This window comes from Saccoglossus kowalevskii, chromosome 7 (assembly GCF_978046115.1).
Source record: "Saccoglossus kowalevskii chromosome 7, keSacKowa6.1, whole genome shotgun sequence".
NCBI lineage: Eukaryota > Metazoa > Hemichordata > Enteropneusta > Harrimaniidae > Saccoglossus > Saccoglossus kowalevskii.
The window spans coordinates 37658328-37682999 of NC_140647.1; the positions used below are offsets into that span (position 1 = coordinate 37658328).

The 24672-nt window shown below is 44.2% G+C and overlaps 1 protein-coding gene across 1 annotated transcript in view; it reads right to left on the reverse strand.

Annotated features, from left to right (window-relative positions):
- Nucleotides 1–24110: 24110 nt before the first annotated feature.
- Nucleotides 24111–24672, reverse strand: part of LOC144345464 (uncharacterized) — a 23694-nt gene continuing 23132 nt past the window's right edge. The window contains exon 7 of the mRNA XM_085501759.1: nt 24111–24576. The gene's annotated coding sequence lies outside the window, so the exon portion shown is untranslated. The remainder of the gene's footprint in view (nt 24577–24672) is intronic.

The window sequence follows — 24672 nt, forward strand, 5'->3', positions numbered from 1 at the left end:
CTGTCAGTGTAATGCAGTCAGATTGGTAACAGAGCACAGCTCTGTCAGTGTAATGCAGTCAGATTGGTAACAGAGCTCATCTCTGTCAGTGTAATGGAGTCATATTGGTAACAGAGCACAGCTCTGTCAGTGTAATGCAGTCAGATTGGTAACAGAGCACAGCTCTGTTAGTGTAATGCAGTCAGATTGGTAACAGAGCACAGCTCTGTCAGTGTAATGCAGTCAGATTGGTAACAGAGCACAGTTATTTCAGTGTAATGCAGTCAGATTGGTAACAGAAATCTGTCAGCGTAATGCAGTCAGATTGGTAACAGAGCTCAGCTCTGTCAGTATAATGCAGACATATTGTTTACAGAGCACAGCTCTGCCAGTGTAATGCAGTCATATTGGTAACAGAGCTCTGTCAGTGTAATGCAATCATATTGGTAACAGAGCTCAGCTCTGTCTGTGTAATGCAGTCAGATTGGTAACAGCTCAGTTCTGTCAGTGTAATGCAGTCAGATTGGTAACAGAGCTCAGCTCTGTCAGTGTAATGTGGTCAGATTGGTAACAGAGCACAGCTCTGTCAGTGTAATGCGGTCAGATTAGTAACAGAGCACTGCTCTGTCAGTGTAATGCAGTCAGATTGGTAACAGAGCACAGATCTGTCAGTGTAATGCAGTCAGATTGGTAACAGAGCTCAGCTCTGTCAGTGTAATGCAGTCAGATTGGTAACAGAGCTCAGCTCTGTCAGTGTAATGCACTCAGATTGGTAACAGAGCACAGCTCTGTCAGTGTAATGCAGTCAGATTGGTAACAGAGCTCAGCTCTGTCAGTGTAATGCAGTCATATTGGTAACAGAGCTCAGCTCTGTCAGTGCAATGCAATCAGATTGGTAACAGAGCACAGCTCTGTCAGTGTAATGTGGTCAGATTGGTAACAGAGCACAGCTCTGTCAGTGTAATGCGGTCAGATTAGTAACAGAGCACTGCTCTGTCAGTGTAATGCAGTCAGATTGGTAACAGAGCACAGATCTGTCAGTGTAATGCAGTCAGATTGGTAACAGAGCTCAGCTCTGTCAGTGTAATGCAGTCAGATTGGTAACAGAGCTCAGCTCTGTCAGTGTAATGCAGTCAGATTGGTAACAGAGCACAGCTCTGTCAGTGTAATGCAGTCAGATTGGTAACAGAGCTCAGCTCTGTCAGTGTAATGCAGTCATATTGGTAACAGAGCTCAGCTCTGTCAGTGTAATGCCGACAGATTGGTAACAGAGCACAGCTCTGTCAGTGTAATGGAGTCATATTGGTAACAGAGCACAGCTCTGTCAGTGTAATGCAGTCAGATTGGTAACAGAGCACAGCTCTGTTAGTGTAATGCAGTCAGATTGTTAACAGAGCACAGCTCTGTCAGTGTAATGCAGTCAGATTGGTAACAGAGCACAGTTATTTCAGTGTAATGCAGTCAGATTGGTAACAGAAATCTGTCAGCGTAATGCAGTCAGATTGGTAACAGAGATCAGCTCTGTCAGTATAATGCAGACATATTGTTTACAGAGCACAGCTCTGCCAGTGTAATGCATTCATATTGGTAACAGATCTCTGTCAGTGTAATGCAGTCATATTGGTAACAGAGCTCAGCTCTGTCAGTGTAATGCAGTCAGATTGGTAACAGCTCAGTTCTGTCAGTGTAATGCAGTCAGATTGGTAACAGAGCTCAGCTCTGTCAGTGTAATGCAGTCAGATTGGTAACAGAGCACAGCTCTGTCAGTGTAATGCATTCAGATTGGTAACACAGCACAGCTCTGTCAGTGTAATGCAGTCATATTGATAACAGAGCTCAGCTCTGCCAGTGTAATGCAGTCAGATTGGTAACAGAGCACAGCTCTGTCAGTGTAATGCAGTCAGATTGGTAACAGAGCTCAGCTCTGTCAGTGTAATGCAGTCATATTGGTAACAGAGCTCAGCTCTGTCAGTGTAATGCAATCAGATTGGTAACAGAGCACAGCTCTGTCAGTGTAATGTGGTCAGATTGGTAACAGAGCACAGCTCTGTCAGTGTAATGCGGTCAGATTAGTAACAGAGCACTGCTCTGTCAGTGCAATGCAGTCAGATTGGTAACAGAGCACAGCTCTGTCAGTGTAATGCAGTCAGATTGGTAACAGAGCTCAGCTCTGTCAGTGTAATGCAGTCATGTTGGTAACAGAGCTCAGCTCTGTCAGTGTAATGCAGTCAGATTGGTAACAGAGCACAGCTCTGTCAGTGTAATGTGGTCATATTGGTAACAGAGCACAGCCCTGTCAGTGTAATGCAGTCAGATTGGTAACAGAGCTCATCTCTGTCAGTGTAATGGAGTCATATTGGTAACAGAGCACAGCTCTGTCAGTGTAATGCAGTCAGATTGGTAACAGAGCACAGCTCTGTTAGTGTAATGCAGTCAGATTGGTAACAGAGCACAGCTCTGTCAGTGTAATGCAGTCAGATTGGTAACAGAGCACAGTTATTTCAGTGTAATGCAGTCAGATTGGTAACAGAAATCTGTCAGCGTAATGCAGTCAGATTGGTAACAGAGCTCAACTCTGTCAGTATAATGCAGACATATTGTTTACAGAGCACAGCTCTGCCAGTGTAATGCAGTCATATTGGTAACAGAGCTCTGTCAGTGTAATGCAGTCATATTGGTAACAGAGCTCAGCTCTGTCAGTGTAATGCAGTCAGATTGGTAACAGCTCAGTTCTGTCAGTGTAATGCAGTCAGATTGGTAACAGAGCTCAGCTCTGTCAGTGTAATGCAGTCAGATTGGTAACAGAGCACAGCTCTGTCAGTGTAATGCATTCAGATTGGTAACACAGCACAGCTCTGTCAGTGTAATGCAGTCATATTGATAACAGAGCTCAGCTCTGTCAGTGTAATGCAGTCAGATTGGTAACAGAGCACAGCTCTGTCAGTGTAATGCAGACAGATTGGTAACAGAGCTCAGCTCTGTCAGTGTAATGCAGTCATATTGGTAACAGAGCTCAGCTCTGTCAGTGTAATGCAATCAGATTGGTAACAGAGCACAGCTCTGTCAGTGTAATGTGGTCAGATTGGTAACAGAGCACAGCTCTGTCAGTGTAATGCGGTCAGATTAGTAACAGAGCACTGCTCTGTCAGTGCAATGCAGTCAGATTGGTAACAGAGCACAGATCTGTCAGTGTAATGCAGTCAGACTGGTAACAGAGCTCAGCTCTGTCAGTGTAATGCAGTCAGATTGGTAACAGAGCTCAGCTCTGTCAGTGTAATGCAGTCAGATTGGTAACAGAGCACAGCTCTGTCAGTGTAATGCAGTCAGATTGGTAACAGAGCTCAGCTCTGTCAGTGTAATGCAGTCATATTGGTAACAGAGCTCAGCTCTGTCAGTGTAATGCAGTCAGATTAGTAACAGAGCACTGCTCTGTCAGTGTAATGCAGTCAGATTGGTAACAGAGTACAGATCTGTCAGTGTAATGCAGTCAGATTGGTAACAGAGCTCAGCTCTGTCAGTGTAATGCAGTCAGATTGGTAACAGAGCTCAGCTCTGTCAGTGTAATGCAGTCAGATTGGTAACAGAGCTCAGCTCTGTCAGTGTAATGCAGTCAGATTGGTAACAGAGCACAGCTCTGTCAGTGTAATGTGGTCATATTGGTAACAGAGCACAGCCCTGTCAGTGTAATGCAGTCAGAATGGTAACAGAGCTCATCTCTGTCAGTGTAATGGAGTCATATTGGTAACAGAGCACAGCTCTGTCAGTGTAATGCAGTCAGATTGGTAACAGAGCACAGCTCTGTCAGTGTAATGCAGTCAGATTGGTAACAGAGCACAGTTATTTCTCAGTGTAATGCAGTCAGATTGGTAACAGAGTACAGATCTGTCAGTGTAATGCAGTCAGATTGGTAACAGAGCTCAGCTCTGTCAGTGTAATGCAGTCAGATTGGTAACAGAGCTCAGCTCTGTCAGTGTAATGCAGTCAGATTGGTAACAGAGCACAGCTCTGTCAGTGTAATGCAGTCAGATTGGTAACAGAGCTCAGCTCTGTCAGTGTAATGCAGTCAGATTGGTAACAGAGCTCAGCTCTGTCAGTGTAATGCAGTCAGATTGGTAACAGAGCACAGCTCTGTCAGTGTAATGTGGTCATATTGGTAACAGAGCACAGCCCTGTCAGTGTAATGCAGTCAGAATGGTAACAGAGCTCATCTCTGTCAGTGTAATGGAGTCATATTGGTAACAGAGCACAGCTCTGTCAGTGTAATGCAGTCAGATTGATAACAGAGCACAGCTCTGTCAGTGTAATGCAGTCAGATTGGTAACAGAGCACAGCTCTGTCAGTGTAATGCAGTCAGATTGGTAACAGAGCACAGTTATTTCTCAGTGTAATGTAGTCAGATTGGTAACAGAAATCTGTCAGCGTAATGCAGTCAGATTGGTAACAGAGCTCAGCTCTGTCAGTATAATGCAAACATATTGGTTACAGAGCACAGCTCTGCCAGTGTAATGCAGTCATATTGGTAACAGAGCTCTGTCAGTGTAATGCAGTCAGATGGGTAACAGCTCAGTTTTGTCAGCGTAATGCAGTCAGATTGGTAACAGAGCTCAGCTCTGTCAGTGCAATGCAGTCAGATTGGTAACAGAGCACAGCTCTGTCAGTGTAATGCAGTCAGATTGGTAACAGAGCACAGTTATTTCAGTGTAATGCAGTCAGATTGGTAACAGAAATCTGTCAGCGTAATGCAGTCAGATTGGTAACAGAGCTCAGCTCTGTCAGTATAATGCAGACATATTGTTTACAGAGCACAGCTCTGCCAGTGTAATGCAGTCATATTGGTAACAGAGCTCTGTCAGTGTAATGCAGTCATATTGGTAACAGAGCTCATTCTGTCAGTGTAATGCAGTCAGCTTGGTAACAGCTCAGTTCTGTCAGTGTAATGCAGTCAGATTGGTAACAGAGCTCAGCTCTGTCAGTGTAATGCAGTCAGATTGGTAACACAGCACAGCTCTGTCAGTGTAATGCAGTCATATTGATAACAGAGATCAGCTCTGTCAGTGTAATGCAGTCAGATTGGTAACAGAGCACAGCTCTGTCAGTGTAATGCAGTCAGATTGGTAACAGAGCTCATCTCTGTCAGTGTAATGGAGTCATATTGGTAACAGAGCACAGCTCTGTCAGTGTAATGCAGTCAGATTGGTAACAGAGCACAGCTCTGTTAGTGTAATGCAGTCAGATTGGTAACAGAGCACAGCTCTGTCAGTGTAATGCAGTCAGATTGGTAACAGAGCACAGTTATTTCAGTGTAATGCAGTCAGATTGGTAACAGAAATCTGTCAGCGTAATGCAGTCAGATTGGTAACAGATCTCAGCTCTGTCAGTATAATGCAGACATATTGTTTACAGAGCACAGCTCTGCCAGTGTAATGCAGTCATATTGGTAACAGAGCTCTGTCAGTGTAATGCAGTCATATTGGTAACAGAGCTCAGCTCTGTCTGTGTAATGCAGTCAGATTGGTAACAGCTCAGTTCTGTCAGTGTAATGCAGTCAGATTGGTAACAGAGCTCAGCTCTGTCAGTGTAATGCAGTCAGATTGGTAACAGAGCACAGCTCTGTCAGTGTAATGCAGTCAGATTGGTAACACAGCACAGCTCTGTCAGTGTAATGCAGTCATATTGATAACAGAGCTCAGCTCTGTCAGTGTAATGCAGTCAGATTGGTAACAGAGCACAGCTCTGTCAGTGTAATGCAGTCAGATTGGTAACAGAGCTCAGCTCTGTCAGTGTAATGCAGTCATATTGGTAACAAAGCTCAGCTCTGTCAGTGTAATGCAATCAGATTGGTAACAGAGCACAGCTCTGTCAGTGTAATGTGGTCAGATTGGTAACAGAGCACAGCTCTGTCAGTGTAATGCGGTCAGATTAGTAACAGAGCACTGCTCTGTCAGTGTAATGCAGTCAGATTGGTAACAGAGCACAGATCTGTCAGTGTAATGCAGTCAGATTGGTAACAGAGCTCAGCTCTGTCAGTGTAATGCAGTCAGATTGGTAACAGAGCTCAGCTCTGTCAGTGTAATGCAGTCAGATTGGTAACAGAGCACAGCTCTGTCAGTGTAATGCAGTCATATTGGTAACAGAGCTCAGCTCTGTCAGTGTAATGCAGTCATATTCGTAACAGAGCTCAGCTCTGTCAGTGTAATGCCGACAGATTGGTAACAGAGCACAGCTCTGTCAGTGTAATGGAGTCATATTGGTAACAGAGCACAGCTCTGTCAGTGTAATGCAGTCAGATTGGTAACAGAGCACAGCTCTGTTAGTGTAATGCAGTCAGATTGTTAACAGAGCACAGCTCTGTCAGTGTAATGCAGTCAGATTGGTAACAGAGCACAGTTATTTCAGTGTAATGCAGTCAGATTGGTAACAGAAATCTGTCAGCGTAATGCAGTCAGATTGGTAACAGAGATCAGCTCTGTCAGTATAATGCAGACATATTGTTTACAGAGCACAGCTCTGCCAGTGTAATGCATTCATATTGGTAACAGAGCTCTGTCAGTGTAATGCAGTCATATTGGTAACAGAGCTCAGCTCTGTCAGTGTAATGCAGTCAGATTGGTAACAGCTCAGTTCTGTCAGTGTAATGCAGTCAGATTGGTAACAGAGCTCAGCTCTGTCAGTGTAATGCAGTCAGATTGGTAACAGAGCACAGCTCTGTCAGTGTAATGCATTCAGATTGGTAACACAGCACAGCTCTGTCAGTGTAATGCAGTCATATTGATAACAGAGCTCAGCTCTGCCAGTGTAATGCAGTCAGATTGGTAACAGAGCACAGCTCTGTCAGTGTAATGCAGTCAGATTGGTAACAGAGCTCAGCTCTGTCAGTGTAATGCAGTCATATTGGTAACAGAGCTCAGCTCTGTCAGTGTAATGCAATCAGATTGGTAACAGAGCACAGCTCTGTCAGTGTAATGTGGTCAGATTGGTAACAGAGCACAGCTCTGTCAGTGTAATGCGGTCAGATTAGTAACAGAGCACTGCTCTGTCAGTGCAATGCAGTCAGATTGGTAACAGAGCACAGCTCTGTCAGTGTAATGCAGTCAGATTGGTAACAGAGCTCAGCTCTGTCAGTGTAATGCAGTCATGTTGGTAACAGAGCTCAGCTCTGTCAGTGTAATGCAGTCAGATTGGTAACAGAGCACAGCTCTGTCAGTGTAATGTGGTCATATTGGTAACAGAGCACAGCCCTGTCAGTGTAATGCAGTCAGATTGGTAACAGAGCTCATCTCTGTCAGTGTAATGGAGTCATATTGGTAACAGAGCACAGCTCTGTCAGTGTAATGCAGTCAGATTGGTAACAGAGCACAGCTCTGTTAGTGTAATGCAGTCAGATTGGTAACAGAGCACAGCTCTGTCAGTGTAATGCAGTTAGATTGGTAACAGAGCACAGTTATTTCAGTGTAATGCAGTCAGATTGGTAACAGAAATCTGTCAGCGTAATGCAGTCAGATTGGTAACAGAGCTCAACTCTGTCAGTATAATGCAGACATATTGTTTACAGAGCACAGCTCTGCCAGTGTAATGCAGTCATATTGGTAACAGAGCTCTGTCAGTGTAATGCAGTCATATTGGTAACAGAGCTCAGCTCTGTCAGTGTAATGCAGTCAGATTGGTAACAGCTCAGTTCTGTCAGTGTAATGCAGTCAGATTGGTAACAGAGCTCAGCTCTGTCAGTGTAATGCAGTCAGATTGGTAACAGAGCACAGCTCTGTCAGTGTAATGCATTCAGATTGGTAACACAGCACAGCTCTGTCAGTGTAATGCAGTCATATTGATAACAGAGCTCAGCTCTGTCAGTGTAATGCAGTCAGATTGGTAACAGAGCACAGCTCTGTCAGTGTAATGCAGACAGATTGGTAACAGAGCTCAGCTCTGTCAGTGTAATGCAGTCATATTGGTAACAGAGCTCAGCTCTGTCAGTGTAATGCAATCAGATTGGTAACAGAGCACAGCTCTGTCAGTGTAATGTGGTCAGATTGGTAACAGAGCACAGCTCTGTCAGTGTAATGCGGTCAGATTAGTAACAGAGCACTGCTCTGTCAGTGCAATTCAGTCAGATTGGTAACAGAGCACAGATCTGTCAGTGTAATGCAGTCAGACTGGTAACAGAGCTCAGCTCTGTCAGTGTAATGCAGTCAGATTGGTAACAGAGCTCAGCTCTGTCAGTGTAATGCAGTCAGATTGGTAACAGAGCACAGCTCTGTCAGTGTAATGCAGTCAGATTGGTAACAGAGCTCAGCTCTGTCAGTGTAATGCAGTCATATTGGTAACAGAGCTCAGCTCTGTCAGTGTAATGCAGTCAGATTAGTAACAGAGCACTGCTCTGTCAGTGTAATGCAGTCAGATTGGTAACAGAGTACAGATCTGTCAGTGTAATGCAGTCAGATTGGTAACAGAGCTCAGCTCTGTCAGTGTAATGCAGTCAGATTGGTAACAGAGCTCAGCTCTGTCAGTGTAATGCAGTCAGATTGGTAACAGAGCTCAGCTCTGTCAGTGTAATGCAGTCAGATTGGTAACAGAGCACAGCTCTGTCAGTGTAATGTGGTCATATTGGTAACAGAGCACAGCCCTGTCAGTGTAATGCAGTCAGAATGGTAACAGAGCTCATCTCTGTCAGTGTAATGGAGTCATATTGGTAACAGAGCACAGCTCTGTCAGTGTAATGCAGTCAGATTGGTAACAGAGCACAGCTCTGTCAGTGTAATGCAGTCAGATTGGTAACAGAGCACAGCTCTGTCAGTGTAATGCAGTCAGATTGGTAACAGAGCACAGTTATTTCTCAGTGTAATGCAGTCAGATTGGTAACAGAGTACAGATCTGTCAGTGTAATGCAGTCAGATTGGTAACAGAGCTCAGCTCTGTCAGTGTAATGCAGTCAGATTGGTAACAGAGCTCAGCTCTGTCAGTGTAATGCAGTCAGATTGGTAACAGAGCACAGCTCTGTCAGTGTAATGCAGTCAGATTGGTAACAGAGCTCAGCTCTGTCAGTGTAATGCAGTCATATTGGTAACAGAGCACAGCCCTGTCAGTGTAATGCAGTCAGAATGGTAACAGAGCTCATCTCTGTCAGTGTAATGGAGTCATATTGGTAACAGAGCACAGCTCTGTCAGTGTAATGCAGTCAGATTGATAACAGAGCACAGCTCTGTCAGTGTAATGCAGTCAGATTGGTAACAGAGCACAGCTCTGTCAGTGTAATGCAGTCAGATTGGTAACAGAGCACAGTTATTTCTCAGTGTAATGTAGTCAGATTGGTAACAGAAATCTGTCAGCGTAATGCAGTCAGATTGGTAACAGAGCTCAGCTCTGTCAGTATAATGCAAACATATTGGTTACAGAGCACAGCTCTGCCAGTGTAATGCAGTCATATTGGTAACAGAGCTCTGTCAGTGTAATGCAGTCATACTGGTAACAGAGCTCAGCTCTGTCAGTGTAATGCAGTCAGATTGGTAACAGCTCAGTTCTGTCAGCGTAATGCAGTCAGATTGGTAACAGAGCTCAGCTCTGTCAGTGCAATGCAGTCAGATTGGTAACAGAGCACAGCTCTGTCAGTGTAATGCAGTCAGATTGGTAACACAGCACAGCTCTGTCAGTGTAATGCAGTCATATTGGTAACAGAGCTCAGCTCTGTCATTGTAATGCAGTCAGATTGGTAACAGAGCACAGCTCTGTCAGTGTAATGTGGTCATATTGGTAACAGAGCACAGCTCTGTCAGTGTAATGCCGTCAGATTGGTAACAGAGCTCAGCTCTGTCAGTGTAATGCAGTCAGATTGGTAACAGAGCACAGCTCTGTCAGTGTAATGCAGTCAGATTGGTAACAGAGCTCAGCTCTGTCAGTGTAAGGCAGTCATATTGGTAACAGAGCTCAGCTCTGTCAGTGTAATGCAATCAGATTGGTAACAGAGCACAGCTCTGTCAGTGTAATGTGGTCAGATTGGTAACAGAGCACAGTTCTGTCAGTGTAATGCAGTCAGATTGGTAACAGAGCACAGATCTGTCAGTGTAATGCAGTCAGATTGGTAACAGAGCTCAGCTCTGTCAGTGTAATGCAGTCAGATTGGTAACAGAGCTCAGCTCTGTCAGTGTAATGCAGTCAGATTGGTAACAGAGCACAGCTCTGTCAATGTAATGTGGTCATATTGGTAACAGAGCACAGCCCTGTCAGTGTAATGCAGTCAGATTGGTAACAGAGTTCATCTCTGTCAGTGTAATGGAGTCATATTGGTAACAGAGCACAGCTCTGTCAGTGTAATGCAGTCAGATTGATAACAGAGCACAGCTCTGTCAGTGTAATGCAGTCAGATTGGTAACAGAGCACAGCTCTGTCAGTGTAATGCAGTCAGATGGGTAACAGAGCACAGTTATTTCAGTGTAATGCAGTCAGATTCGTAACAGAAATCTGTCAGCGTAATGAAGTCAGATTGGTAACAGAGCTCAGCTCTCAGTATAATGCAGACATATTAGTTACAGAGCACAGCTCTGCCAGTGTAATGCAGTCATATTGGTAACAGAGCTCTGTCAGTGTAATGCAGTCATATTGATAACAGAGCACAGCTATTTCAGTGTAATGCAGTCAGATTGGTAACAGAGCTCAGCTCTGTCAGTGTAATGACGTCATAGTGGTAACAGAGCTCAGCTCTGTCAGTGTAATGCAGTCAGATTGGTAACAGAGCACAGCTCTGTCAGTGTAATGCAGTCAGATTGGTAACATAGCTCAGCTCTGTCAGTGTGATGCAGTCAGATTGGTAACAGAGCTCAGCTCTGTCAGTGTAATGCAGTCAGATTGGTAACAGAGCACAGCTCTGTCAGTGTAATGTGGTCAGATTGGTAACAGAGCACAGCTCTTTCAGTGTAATGCAGTCAGATTGGTAACAGAGCACAGCTCTGTCAGTGTAATGCAGTCATATTGGTAACAGAGCTCAGCTCTGTCAGTGTCATGCAGTCAGACTGGTAACAGAGTACTGCTCTGTCAGTGTAATGCAGTCAGATTGGTAACAGAGCACAGATCTGTCAGTGTAATGCAGTCAGATTGGTAACAGAGCTCAGCTCTGTCAGTGTAATGCAGTCAGATTGGTAACAGAGCTCAGCTCTGTCAGTGTAATGCATTCAGATTGGCAACAGAGCACAGCTCTGTCAGTGTAATGCAGTCAGATTGGTAACAGAGCTCAGCTCTGTCAGTGTAATGCAGTCATATTGGTAAAAGAGCTCAGCTCTGTCAGTGTAATGCAGTCAGATTGGTAACAGAGCACAGCTCTGTCAGTGTAATGTGGTCAGATTGGTAACAGAGCACAGCTCTGTCAGTGTAATGCGGTCAGATTGGTAACAGAGCACAGTTATTTCTCAGTGTAATGCAGTCAGATTGGTAACAGAGTACAGATCTGTCAGTGTAATGCAGTCAGATTGGTAACAGAGCTCAGCTCTGTCAGTGTAATGCAGTCAGATTGGTAACAGAGCTCAGCTCTGTCAGTGTAATGCAGTCAGATTGGTAACAGAGCACAGCTCTGTCAGTGTAATGCAGTCAGATTGGTAACAGAGCTCAGCTCTGTCAGTGTAATGCAGTCAGATTGGTAACAGAGCTCAGCTCTGTCTGTGTAATGCAGTCAGATTGGTAACAGAGCACAGCTCTGTCAGTGTAATGTGGTCATATTGGTAACAGAGCACAGCCCTGTCAGTGTAATGCAGTCAGAATGGTAACAGAGCTCATCTCTGTCAGTGTAATGGAGTCATATTGGTAACAGAGCACAGCTCTGTCAGTGTAATGCAGTCAGATTGATAACAGAGCACAGCTCTGTCAGTGTAATGCAGTCAGATTGGTAACAGAGCACAGCTCTGTCAGTGTAATGCAGTCAGATTGGTAACAGAGCACAGTTATTTCTCAGTGTAATGTAGTCAGATTGGTAACAGAAATCTGTCAGCGTAATGCAGTCAGATTGGTAACAGAGCTCAGCTCTGTCAGTATAATGCAAACATATTGGTTACAGAGCACAGCTCTGCCAGTGTAATGCAGTCATATTGGTAACAGAGCTCTGTCAGTGTAATGCAGTCATACTGGTAACAGAGCTCAGCTCTGTCAGTGTAATGCAGTCAGATTGGTAACAGCTCAGTTCTGTCAGCGTAATGCAGTCAGATTGGTAACAGAGCTCAGCTCTGTCAGTGCAATGCAGTCAGATTGGTAACAGAGCACAGCTCTGTCAGTGTAATGCAGTCAGATTGGTAACACAGCACAGCTCTGTCAGTGTAATGCAGTCATATTGGTAACAGAGCTCAGCTCTGTCATTGTAATGCAGTCAGATTGGTAACAGAGCACAGCTCTGTCAGTGTAATGTGGTCATATTGGTAACAGAGCACAGCTCTGTCAGTGTAATGCCGTCAGATTGGTAACAGAGCTCAGCTCTGTCAGTGTAATGCAGTCAGATTGGTAACAGAGCACAGCTCTGTCAGTGTAATGCAGTCAGATTGGTAACAGAGCTCAGCTCTGTCAGTGTAAGGCAGTCATATTGGTAACAGAGCTCAGCTCTGTCAGTGTAATGCAGTCATATTGGTAACAGAGCTCTGTCAGTGTAATGCAGTCATATTGATAACAGAGCACAGCTATTTCAGTGTAATGCAGTCAGATTGGTAACAGAGCTCAGCTCTGTCAGTGTAATGACGTCATAGTGGTAACAGAGCTCAGCTCTGTCAGTGTAATGCAGTCAGATTGGTAACAGAGCACAGCTCTGTCAGTGTAATGCAGTCAGATTGGTAACATAGCTCAGCTCTGTCAGTGTGATGCAGTCAGATTGGTAACAGAGCTCAGCTCTGTCAGTGTAATGCAGTCAGATTGGTAACAGAGCACAGCTCTGTCAGTGTAATGTGGTCAGATTGGTAACAGAGCACAGCTCTTTCAGTGTAATGCAGTCAGATTGGTAACAGAGCACAGCTCTGTCAGTGTAATGCAGTCATATTGGTAACAGAGCTCAGCTCTGTCAGTGTCATGCAGTCAGAGTGGTAACAGAGTACTGCTCTGTCAGTGTAATGCAGTCAGATTGGTAACAGAGCACAGATCTGTCAGTGTAATGCAGTCAGATTGGTAACAGAGCTCAGCTCTGTCAGTGTAATGCAGTCAGATTGGTAACAGAGCTCAGCTCTGTCAGTGTAATGCATTCAGATTGGTAACAGAGCACAGCTCTGTCAGTGTAATGCAGTCAGATTGGTAACAGAGCTCAGCTCTGTCAGTGTAATGCAGTCATATTGGTAAAAGAGCTCAGCTCTGTCAGTGTAATGCAGTCAGATTGGTAACAGAGCACAGCTCTGTCAGTGTAATGTGGTCAGATTGGTAACAGAGCACAGCTCTGTCAGTGTAATGCGGTCAGATTGGTAACAGAGCACAGTTATTTCTCAGTGTAATGCAGTCAGATTGGTAACAGAGTACAGATCTGTCAGTGTAATGCAGTCAAATTGGTAACAGAGCTCAGCTCTGTCAGTGTAATGCAGTCAGATTGGTAACAGAGCTCAGCTCTGTCAGTGTAATGCAGTCAGATTGGTAACAGAGCACAGCTCTGTCAGTGTAATGCAGTCAGATTGGTAACAGAGCTCAGCTCTGTCAGTGTAATGCAGTCAGATTGGTAACAGAGCTCAGCTCTGTCTGTGTAATGCAGTCAGATTGGTAACAGAGCACAGCTCTGTCAGTGTAATGTGGTCATATTGGTAACAGAGCACAGCCCTGTCAGTGTAATGCAGTCAGAATGGTAACAGAGCTCATCTCTGTCAGTGTAATGGAGTCATATTGGTAACAGAGCACAGCTCTGTCAGTGTAATGCAGTCAGATTGATAACAGAGCACAGCTCTGTCAGTGTAATGCAGTCAGATTGGTAACAGAGCACAGCTCTGTCAGTGTAATGCAGTCAGATTGGTAACAGAGCACAGTTATTTCTCAGTGTAATGTAGTCAGATTGGTAACAGAAATCTGTCAGCGTAATGCAGTCAGATTGGTAACAGAGCTCAGCTCTGTCAGTATAATGCAAACATATTGGTTACAGAGCACAGCTCTGCCAGTGTAATGCAGTCATATTGGTAACAGAGCTCTGTCAGTGTAATGCAGTCATACTGGTAACAGAGCTCAGCTCTGTCAGTGTAATGCAGTCAGATTGGTAACAGCTCAGTTCTGTCAGCGTAATGCAGTCAGATTGGTAACAGAGCTCAGCTCTGTCAGTGCAATGCAGTCAGATTGGTAACAGAGCACAGCTCTGTCAGTGTAATGCAGTCAGATTGGTAACACAGCACAGCTCTGTCAGTGTAATGCAGTCATATTGGTAACAGAGCTCAGCTCTGTCATTGTAATGCAGTCAGATTGGTAACAGAGCACAGCTCTGTCAGTGTAATGTGGTCATATTGGTAACAGAGCACAGCTCTGTCAGTGTAATGCCGTCAGATTGGTAACAGAGCTCAGCTCTGTCAGTGTAATGCAGTCAGATTGGTAACAGAGCACAGCTCTGTCAGTGTAATGCAGTCAGATTGGTAACAGAGCTCAGCTCTGTCAGTGTAAGGCAGTCATATTGGTAACAGAGCTCAGCTCTGTCAGTGTAATGCAATCAGATTGGTAACAGAGCACAGCTCTGTCAGTGTAATGTGGTCAGATTGGTAACAGAGCACAGTTCTGTCAGTGTAATGCAGTCAGATTGGTAACAGAGCACAGATCTGTCAGTGTAATGCAGTCAGATTGGTAACAGAGCTCAGCTCTGTCAGTGTAATGCAGTCAGATTGGTAACAGAGCTCAGCTCTGTCAGTGTAATGCAGTCAGATTGGTAACAGAGCACAGCTCTGTCAATGTAATGTGGTCATATTGGTAACAGAGCACAGCCCTGTCAGTGTAATGCAGTCAGATTGGTAACAGAGTTCATCTCTGTCAGTGTAATGGAGTCATATTGGTAACAGAGCACAGCTCTGTCAGTGTAATGCAGTCAGATTGGTAACAGAGCACAGCTCTGTCAGTGTAATGCAGTCAGATTGGTAACAGAGCACAGCTCTGTCAGTGTAATGCAGTCAGATGGGTAACAGAGCACAGTTATTTCAGTGTAATGCAGTCAGATTCGTAACAGAAATCTGTCAGCGTAATGAAGTCAGATTGGTAACAGAGCTCAGCTCTCAGTATAATGCAGACATATTAGTTACAGAGCACAGCTCTGCCAGTGTAATGCAGTCATATTGGTAACAGAGCTCTGTCAGTGTAATGCAGTCATATTGATAACAGAGCACAGCTATTTCAGTGTAATGCAGTCAGATTGGTAACAGAGCTCAGCTCTGTCAGTGTAATGACGTCATAGTGGTAACAGAGCTCAGCTCTGTCAGTGTAATGCAGTCAGATTGGTAACAGAGCACAGCTCTGTCAGTGTAATGCAGTCAGATTGGTAACATAGCTCAGCTCTGTCAGTGTGATGCAGTCAGATTGGTAACAGAGCTCAGCTCTGTCAGTGTAATGCAGTCAGATTGGTAACAGAGCACAGCTCTGTCAGTGTAATGTGGTCAGATTGGTAACAGAGCACAGCTCTTTCAGTGTAATGCAGTCAGATTGGTAACAGAGCACAGCTCTGTCAGTGTAATGCAGTCATATTGGTAACAGAGCTCAGCTCTGTCAGTGTCATGCAGTCAGACTGGTAACAGAGTACTGCTCTGTCAGTGTAATGCAGTCAGATTGGTAACAGAGCACAGATCTGTCAGTGTAATGCAGTCAGATTGGTAACAGAGCTCAGCTCTGTCAGTGTAATGCAGTCAGATTGGTAACAGAGCTCAGCTCTGTCAGTGTAATGCATTCAGATTGGTAACAGAGCACAGCTCTGTCAGTGTAATGCAGTCAGATTGGTAACAGAGCTCAGCTCTGTCAGTGTAATGCAGTCATATTGGTAAAAGAGCTCAGCTCTGTCAGTGTAATGCAGTCAGATTGGTAACAGAGCACAGCTCTGTCAGTGTAATGTGGTCATATTGGTAACAGAGCACAGCCCTGTCAGTGTAATGCAGTCAGATTGGTAACAGAGCTCATCTCTGTCAGTGTAATGGAGTCATATTGGTAACAGAGCACAGCTCTGTCAGTGTAATGCAGTCAGATTGGTAACAGAGCACAGCTCTGTCAGTGTAATGCAGTTAGATTGGTAACAGAGCACAGCTCTGTCAGTGTAATGCAGTCAGATTGGTAACAGAGCACAGTTATTTCAGTGTAATGCAGTCAGATTGGTAACAGAAATCTGTCAGCGTAATGCAGTCAGATTGGTAACAGAGCTCAGCTCTGTCAGTATAATGCAAACATATTGGTTACAGAGCACAGCTCTGCCAGTGTAATGCAGTCATATTGGTAACAGAGCTCTGTCAGTGTAATGCAGTAGTACTGGTAACAGAGCTCAGCTCTGTCAGTGTAATGCAGTCAGATTGGTAACAGCTCAGTTCTGTCAGCGTAATGCAGTCAGATTGGTAACAGAGCTCAGCTCTGTCAGTGTAATGCAGTCAGATTGGTAACAGAGCACAGCTCTGTCAGTGTAATGCAGTCAGATTGGTAACACAGCACAGCTCTGTCAGTGTAATGCAGTCATATTGGTAACAGAGCTCAGCTCTGTCAGTGTAATGCAGTCAGATTGGTAACAGAGCACAGCTCTGTCAGTGTAATGTGGTCATATTGGTAACAGAGCACAGCTCTGTCAGTGTAATGCAGTCAGATTGGTAACAGAGCTCAGCTCTGTCAGTGTAATGCAGTCAGATTGGTAACAGAGCACAGCTCTGTCAGTGTAATGCAGTCATACTGGTAACAGAGCTCAGCTCTGTCAGTGTAATGCAGTCAGATTGGTAACAGCTCAGTTCTGTCAGCGTAATGCAGTCAGATTGGTAACAGAGCTCAGCTCTGTCAGTGTAATGCAGTCATATTGGTAACAGAGCTCAGCTCTGTCAGTGTAATGCAATCAGATTGGTAACAGAGCACAGCTCTGCCAGTGTAATGTGGTCAGATTGGTAACAGAGCACAGCTCTGTCAGTGTAATGCGGTCAGATTGGTAACAGAGCACAGCTCTGTCAGTGTAATGCAGTCAGATTGGTAACAGAGCACAGATCTGTCAGTGTAATGCAGTCAGATTGGTAACAGAGCTCAGCTCTGTCAGTGTAATGCAGTCATATTGGTAACAGAGCTCAGCTCTGTCAGTGTAATGCAGTCAGATTGGTAACAGAGCACAGCTCTGTCAGTGTAATGTGGTCATATTGGTAACAGAGCACAGCCCTGTCAGTGTAATGCAGTCAGATTGGTAACAGAGCTCATCTCTGTCAGTGTAATGAAGTCATATTGGTAACAGAGCACAGCTCTGTCAGTGTAATGCAGTCAGATTGGTAACAGAGCACAGTTATTTCAGTGTAATGCAGTCAGATTCGTAACAGAAATCTGTCAGCGTAATGAAGTCAGATTGGTAACAGAGCTCAGCTCTGTCAGTATAATGCAGACATATTGGTTACAGAGCACAGCTCTGCCAGTATAATGCAGTCATATTGGTAACAGAGCTCTGTCAGAGTAATGCAGTCATATTGATAACAGAGCACAGCTATTTCAGTGTAATGCAGTCAGATTGGTAACAGAGCTCAGCTCTGTCAGTATAATGACGTCATAGTGGTAACAGAGCTCAGCTCTGTCAGTGTAATGCAGTCAGATTGATAACAGAGCACAGCTATTTCAGTGTAATGCAGTCAGATTGGTAACAGAGCTCAGCTCTGTCAGTGTAATGACGTCATAGTGGTAACAGAGCTCAGCTCTGTCAGTGTAATGCAGTCAGATTGGTAACAGCACAGCTCTGTCAGTGTTATGTAGTCAGATTGGTAACATAGCTCAGCTCTGTCAGTGTAATGCAGTCATATTGGTAACAGAGCTCAGCTCTGTCAGTGTAATGCAATCAGACTGGTAACAGAGCTCAGCTCTGTCAGTGTAATGCAGTCAGATTGGTAACAGAGCACAGCTCTTTCAGTGTAATGCGGTCAGATTGGTAACAGAGCACAGCTCTGTCTGTGTAATGCAGTCAGATTGGTAACAGAGCACAGATCTGTCAGTGTAATGCAGTCAGATTGGTAACAGAGCTCAGCTCTGTCAGTGTAATGCAGTCAGATTGGTAACAGAGCACAGCTCTGTCAGTGTAATGCAGTCAGATTGGTAACAGAGCTCAGCTCTGTCAGTGTAATGCAGTCATATTGGTAACAGAGCTCAGCTCTGTCAGTGTAATGCAGTCAGATTGGTAACAGAGCACAGCTCTGTCAGTGTAATGGAGTCATATTGGTAACAGAGCACAGCTCTGTCAGTGTAATGCAGTCAGATTGGTAACAGAGCACAGCTCTGTCAGTGTAATGCAGTCAGATTGGTAACAGAGCACAGCTCTGTCAGTGTAATGCAGTCAGATGGGTAACAGAGCACAGTTATTTCAGTGTAATGCAGTCAGATTGGTAACAGAAATCTGTCAGCGTAATGCAGTCAGATTGGTAACAGAGCTCAGCTCTGTCAGTATAATGCAGACATATTGGTTACAGAGCACAGCTCTGCCAGTGTAATGCAGTCATATTGGTAACAGAGCACAGCTCTGTCAGTGCAATGCAGTCAGACTGGTAACAGAGCACAGCTCTGTCAGTGTAATGCAGTCATATTGGTAACAGAGCACAGCTCTGTCAGTGCAATGCAGTCAGATTGGTAACAGAGCACAGCTCTGGCAGTGTAATGCAGTCATATAGGTAACAGAGCTCAGCTCTGTCAGTGTAATGACGTCATAGTGGTAACAGAGCTCAGCTCTGTCAGTGTAATGCAGTCAGATTGGTAACAGAGCTTAGCTCTGTCAGTGTAATGCAGTCAGATTGGTAATAGAGCACAGCTCTGTCAGTGCAATGCAGTCAGATTGGTAACAGAGCACAGCTCTGTCAGTGTAATGCAGTCACATTGGTAACAGAGCACAGCTCTGTCAGTGCAATTCAGTCAGATTGGTAACAGAGCACAGCTCTGGCAGTGTAATGCAGTCAGATTGGTAACAGAGCTCAGCTCTGTCAGTGTAATGCAGTCAGATTGGTAACAGCTCAGTTCTGTCAGTGTAATGCAGTCAGATTGGTAACAGCTCAGTTCTGTCAGTGTAATGCAGTCAGATTGGTAACAGAGCTCAGCTCTGTCAGTGTAATGCAGTCAGATTGGTAACAGAGCACAGCTATTTCAGTGTAATGCAGTCATATTGGTAACAGAGCACAGTTATTTCAGTGTAATGCAGTCAGATTGGTAACAGAAATCTGTCAGCGTAATGCAGTCAGATTGGTAACAGAGCTCAGCTCTGTCAGTATAATGCAGACATATTGCTTACAGAGCACAGCTCTGCCAGTGTAATGCAGTCATATTGATAACAGAGCACAGCTATTTCAGTGTAATGCAGTCAGATTGGTAACAGAGCTCAGCTCTGTCAGTGTAATGACGTCATAGTGGTAACAGAGCTCAGCTCTGTCAGTGTAATGCAGTCAGATTGGTAACAGAGCACAGCTCTGTCAGTGTAATGCAGTCAGATTGGTAACAGAGCACAGCTCTGTCAGTGTAATGCAGTCAGATTGGTAACAGAGCACAGCTATTTCAGTGTAATGCAGTCAGATTGGTAACAGAAATCTGTCAGTGTAATGCAGTCAGATTGGTAACAGAGCTCAGCTCTGTCAGTATAATGCAGACATATTGGTTACAGAGCACAGCTTTGCCAGTGTAATGCAGTCATATTGGTAACAGAGCTCTGTCAGTGTAATGCAGTCATATTGATAACAGAGCACAGCTATTTCAGTGTAATGCAGTCAGATTGGTAACAGAGCTCAGCTCTGTCAGTGTAATGAAGTCATAGTGGTAACAGAGCTCAGCTCTGTCAGTGTAATGCAGTCATATTGGTAACAGAGCTTAGCTCTGTCAGTGTAATGCAGTCATATTGGTAACAGAGCACAGCTCTGTCAGTGTAATGCAGTCATATTGATAACAGAGCTCAGCTCTGTCAGTGTAATGCAGTCAGATTGGTAACAGAGCACAGCTCTGTCAGTGTAATGCAGTCAGATTGGTAACAGAGCTCAGCTCTGTCAGTGTAATGCAATCAGATTGGTAACAGAGCACAGCTCTGTCAGTGTAATGTGGTCAGATTGGTAACAGAGCACAGCTCTGTCAGTGTAATGCGGTCAGATTAGTAACAGAGCACTGCTCTGTCAGTGTAATGCAGTCAGATTGGTAACAGAGCACAGATCTGTCAGTGTAATGCAGTCAGATTGGTAACAGAGCTCAGCTCTGTCAGTGTAATGCAGTCAGATTGGTAACAGAGCTCAGCTCTGTCAGTGTAATGCAGTCAGATTGGTAACAGAGCACAGCTCTGTCAGTGTAATGCAGTCAGATTGGTAACAGAGCTCAGCTCTGTCAGTGTAATGCAGTCATATTGGTAACAGAGCTCAGCTCTGTCAGTGTAATGCAGTCAGATTGGTAACAGAGCACAGCTCTGTCAGTGTAATGTGGTCATATTGGTAACAGAGCACAGCCCTGTCAGTGTAATGCAGTCAGATTGGTAACAGAGCTCATCTCTGTCAGTGTAATGGAGTCATATTGGTAACAGAGCACAGCTCTATCAGTGTAATGCAGTCAGATTGGTAACAGAAATCTGTCAGTGTAATGCAGTCAGATTGGTAACAGAGCTCAGCTCTGTCAGTATAATGCAGACATATTGGTAACAGAGCACAGCTATTTCAGTGTAATGCAGTCAGATTGGTAACAGAAATCTGTCAGTGTAATGCAGTCAGATTGGTAACAGAGCTCAGCTCTGTCAGTATAATGCAGACATATTGGTTACAGAGCACAGCTTTGCCAGTGTAATGCAGTCATATTGGTAACAGAGCTCTGTCAGTGTAATGCAGTCATATTGATAACAGAGCACAGCTATTTCAGTGTAATGCAGTCAGATTGGTAACAGAGCTCAGCTCTGTCAGTGTAATGAAGTCATAGTGGTAACAGAGCTCAGCTCTGTCAGTGTAATGCAGTCATATTGGTAACAGAGCTTAGCTCTGTCAGTGTAATGCAGTCATATTGGTAACAGAGCACAGCTCTGTCAGTGTAATGCAGTCATATTGATAACAGAGCTCAGCTCTGTCAGTGTAATGCAGTCAGATTGGTAACAGAGCACAGCTCTGTCAGTGTAATGCAGTCAGATTGGTAACAGAGCTCAGCTCTGTCAGTGTAATGCAATCAGATTGGTAACAGAGCACAGCTCTGTCAGTGTAATGTGGTCAGATTGGTAACAGAGCACAGCTCTGTCAGTGTAATGCGGTCAGATTAGTAACAGAGCACTGCTCTGTCAGTGTAATGCAGTCAGATTGGTAACAGAGCACAGATCTGTCAGTGTAATGCAGTCAGATTGGTAACAGAGCTCAGCTCTGTCAGTGTAATGCAGTCAGATTGGTAACAGAGCTCAGCTCTGTCAGTGTAATGCAGTCAGATTGGTAACAGAGCACAGCTCTGTCAGTGTAATGCAGTCAGATTGGTAACAGAGCTCAGCTCTGTCAGTGTAATGCAGTCATATTGGTAACAGAGCTCAGCTCTGTCAGTGTAATGCAGTCAGATTGGTAACAGAGCACAGCTCTGTCAGTGTAATGTGGTCATATTGGTAACAGAGCACAGCCCTGTCAGTGTAATGCAGTCAGATTGGTAACAGAGCTCATCTCTGTCAGTGTAATGGAGTCATATTGGTAACAGAGCACAGCTCTATCAGTGTAATGCAGTCAGATTGGTAACAGAGCACAGCTCTGTCAGTGTAATGCAGTCAGATTGGTAACAGAGCACAGCTCTGTCAGTGTAATGCAGTCAGATTGGTAACAGAGCACAGTTATTTCAGTGTAATGCAGTCAGATTGGTAACAGAAATCTGTCAGCGTAATGCAGTCAGATTGGTAACAGAGCTCAGCTCTGTCAGTATAATGCAGACATATTGGTTACAGAGCACAGCTCTGCCAGTGTAATGCAGTCATATTGGTAACAGAGCTCTGTCAGTGTAATGCAGTCATATTGGTAACAGAGCTCAGCTCTGTCAGTGTAATGCAGTCAGATTGGTAACAGCTCAGTTCTGTCAGCGTAATGCAGTCAGATTGGTAACAGAGCTCAGCTCTGTCAGTGTAATGCAGTCAGATTGGTAACAGAGCACAGCTCTGTCACTGTAATGCAGTCAGATTGGTAACACAGCACAGCTCTGTCAGTGTAATGCAGTCATATTGGTAACAGAGCTCAGCTCTGTCAGTGTAATGCAGTCAGATTGGTAACAGAGCACAGCTCTGTCAGTGTAATGTGGTCATATTGGTAACAGAGCACAGCTCTGTCAGTGTAATGCAGTCAGATTGGTAACAGAGCACAGCTCTGTCAGTGTAATGCAGTCAGATTGGTAACAGAGCACAGCTCTGTCAGTGTAATGCAGTCAGATTGGTAACAGAGCTCAGCTCTGTCAGTGTAATGCAGTCATATTGGTAACAGAGCTCAGCTCTGTCAGTGTAATGCAATCAGATTGGTAACAGAGCACAGCTCTGTCAGTGTAATGTGGTCAGATTGGTAACAGAGCACAGCTCTGTCAGTGTAATGCGGTCAGATTTGTAACAGAGCACAGCTCTGTCAGTGTAATGCAGTCAGATTGGTAACAGAGCACAGATCTGTCAGTGTAATGCAGTCAGATTGGTAACAGAGCTCAGCTCTGTCAGTGTAATGCAGTCAGATTGGTAACAGAGCTCAGCTCTGTCAGTGTAATGCAGTCAGATTGGTAACAGAGCACAGCTCTGTCAGTGTAATGCAGTCAGATTGGTAACAGAGCTCAGCTCTGTCAGTGTAATGCAGTCATATTGGTAACAGAGCTCAGCTCTGTCAGTGTAATGCAGTCAGATTGGTAACAGAGCACAGCTCTGTCAGTGTAATGTGGTCATATTGGTAACAGAGCACAGCCCTGTCAGTGTAATGCAGTCAGATTGGTAACAGAGCTCTGTCAGTGTAATGCAGTCATATTGGTAACAGAGCACAGCTATTTCAGTGTAATGCAGTCAGATTGGTAACAGAGCTTAGCTCTGTCAGTGTAATGACGTCATAGTGGTAACAGAGCTCAGCTCTGTCAGTGTAATGAAGTCATATTGGTAACAGAGCTCAGCTCTGTCAGTGTAATGAAGTCATAGTGGTAACAGAGCTCAGCTCTGTCAGTGTAATGCAGTCATATTGGTAACAGAGCTTAGCTCTGTCAGTGTAATGCAGTCAGATTGGTAACAGAGCACAGCTCTGTCAGTGTAATGCAGTCATATTGGTAACAGAGCACAGCTCTGGCAGTGTAATGCAGTCAGATTGGTAACAGAGCTCAGCTCTGTCAGTGTAATGCAGTCAGATTGGTAACAGCTCAGTTCTGTCAGTGTAATGCAGTCAGATTGGTAACAGAGCTCAGCTCTGTCAGTGTAATGCAGTCAGATTGCTAACAGAGCACAGCTCTGTCAGTGTAATGCAGTCAGATTGGTAACAGAGCTCAGCTCTGTCAGTGTAATGCAGTCAGATTGGTAACAGAGCTCAGCTCTGTCAGTGTAATGCAGTCAGATTGGTAACAGAGCACAGCTCTGTCAGTGTAATGCAGTCAGATTGGTAACAGAGCTCAGCTTTGTCAGTGTAATGCAGTCATATTGGTAACAGAGCTCAGCTCTGTCAGTGTAATGCAGTCAGATTGGTAACAGAGCACAGCTCTGTCAGTGTAATGTGGTCAGATTGGTAACAGAGCACAGCTCTGTCAGTGTAATGCGGTCAGATTGGTAACAGAGCACAGCTCTGTCAGTGTAATGCAGTCAGATTCGTAACAGAGCACAGATCTGTCAGTGTAATGCAGTCAGATTGGTAACAGAGCTCAGCTCTGTCAGTGTAATGCAGTCAGATTGGTAACAGCTCAGCTCTGTCAGTGTAATGCAGTCAGATTGGTAACAGAGCACAGCGCTCTCAGTGTAATGCAGTCTAGATTTCGAACCAGGGACAAATATATTTTTGCGAATAAATATAATTATTGTTGCTTATGCTTTGGAGAAAAATTGACAACACTGGATAATATTAAACTCAACTCTCTTTAATTGTTGCAGAATTAAAACTTATAATATATCAGAAAAACAATCTCTGAATAGCCATTATTAGCATATTCATTCGTAATAAAACAGTATCAAGTTATAATTCACCTACCACAACTAAATTGTTGAAGATAATTAGAAAGGCAAACCTTAAGAAAATAACTTGAGTCTTAATTACTAATTAGAAAGATGTTTTATAATGAATACAAGAAGATGCTTTCTTAGCAATTTTTTTTTTTCTGATAGGCTGCTGTAAAGTTTTCAAATGCCAATTCGATTAGAAAACAAAATAAATATTGATGTCAAACTAACTCTTTTTGTTGTAAATTGGGCTGGATGACAATAGAGCAGTCAACTAATAATAACAAAAATATAATAATAAATAGCTAAATAGTTCCATATGGTTGTTTCCCATTTTTTCGGCATGGCCTTGTTGCAAACTGGAATCCATCCTGAAAGAAACACACCACATTAGTCTAAACCTTAAAAAACAAGTCATGAATGACACTGCCTTCGCTAGTTGTCATTCTAAAGTTGCATGGACATAA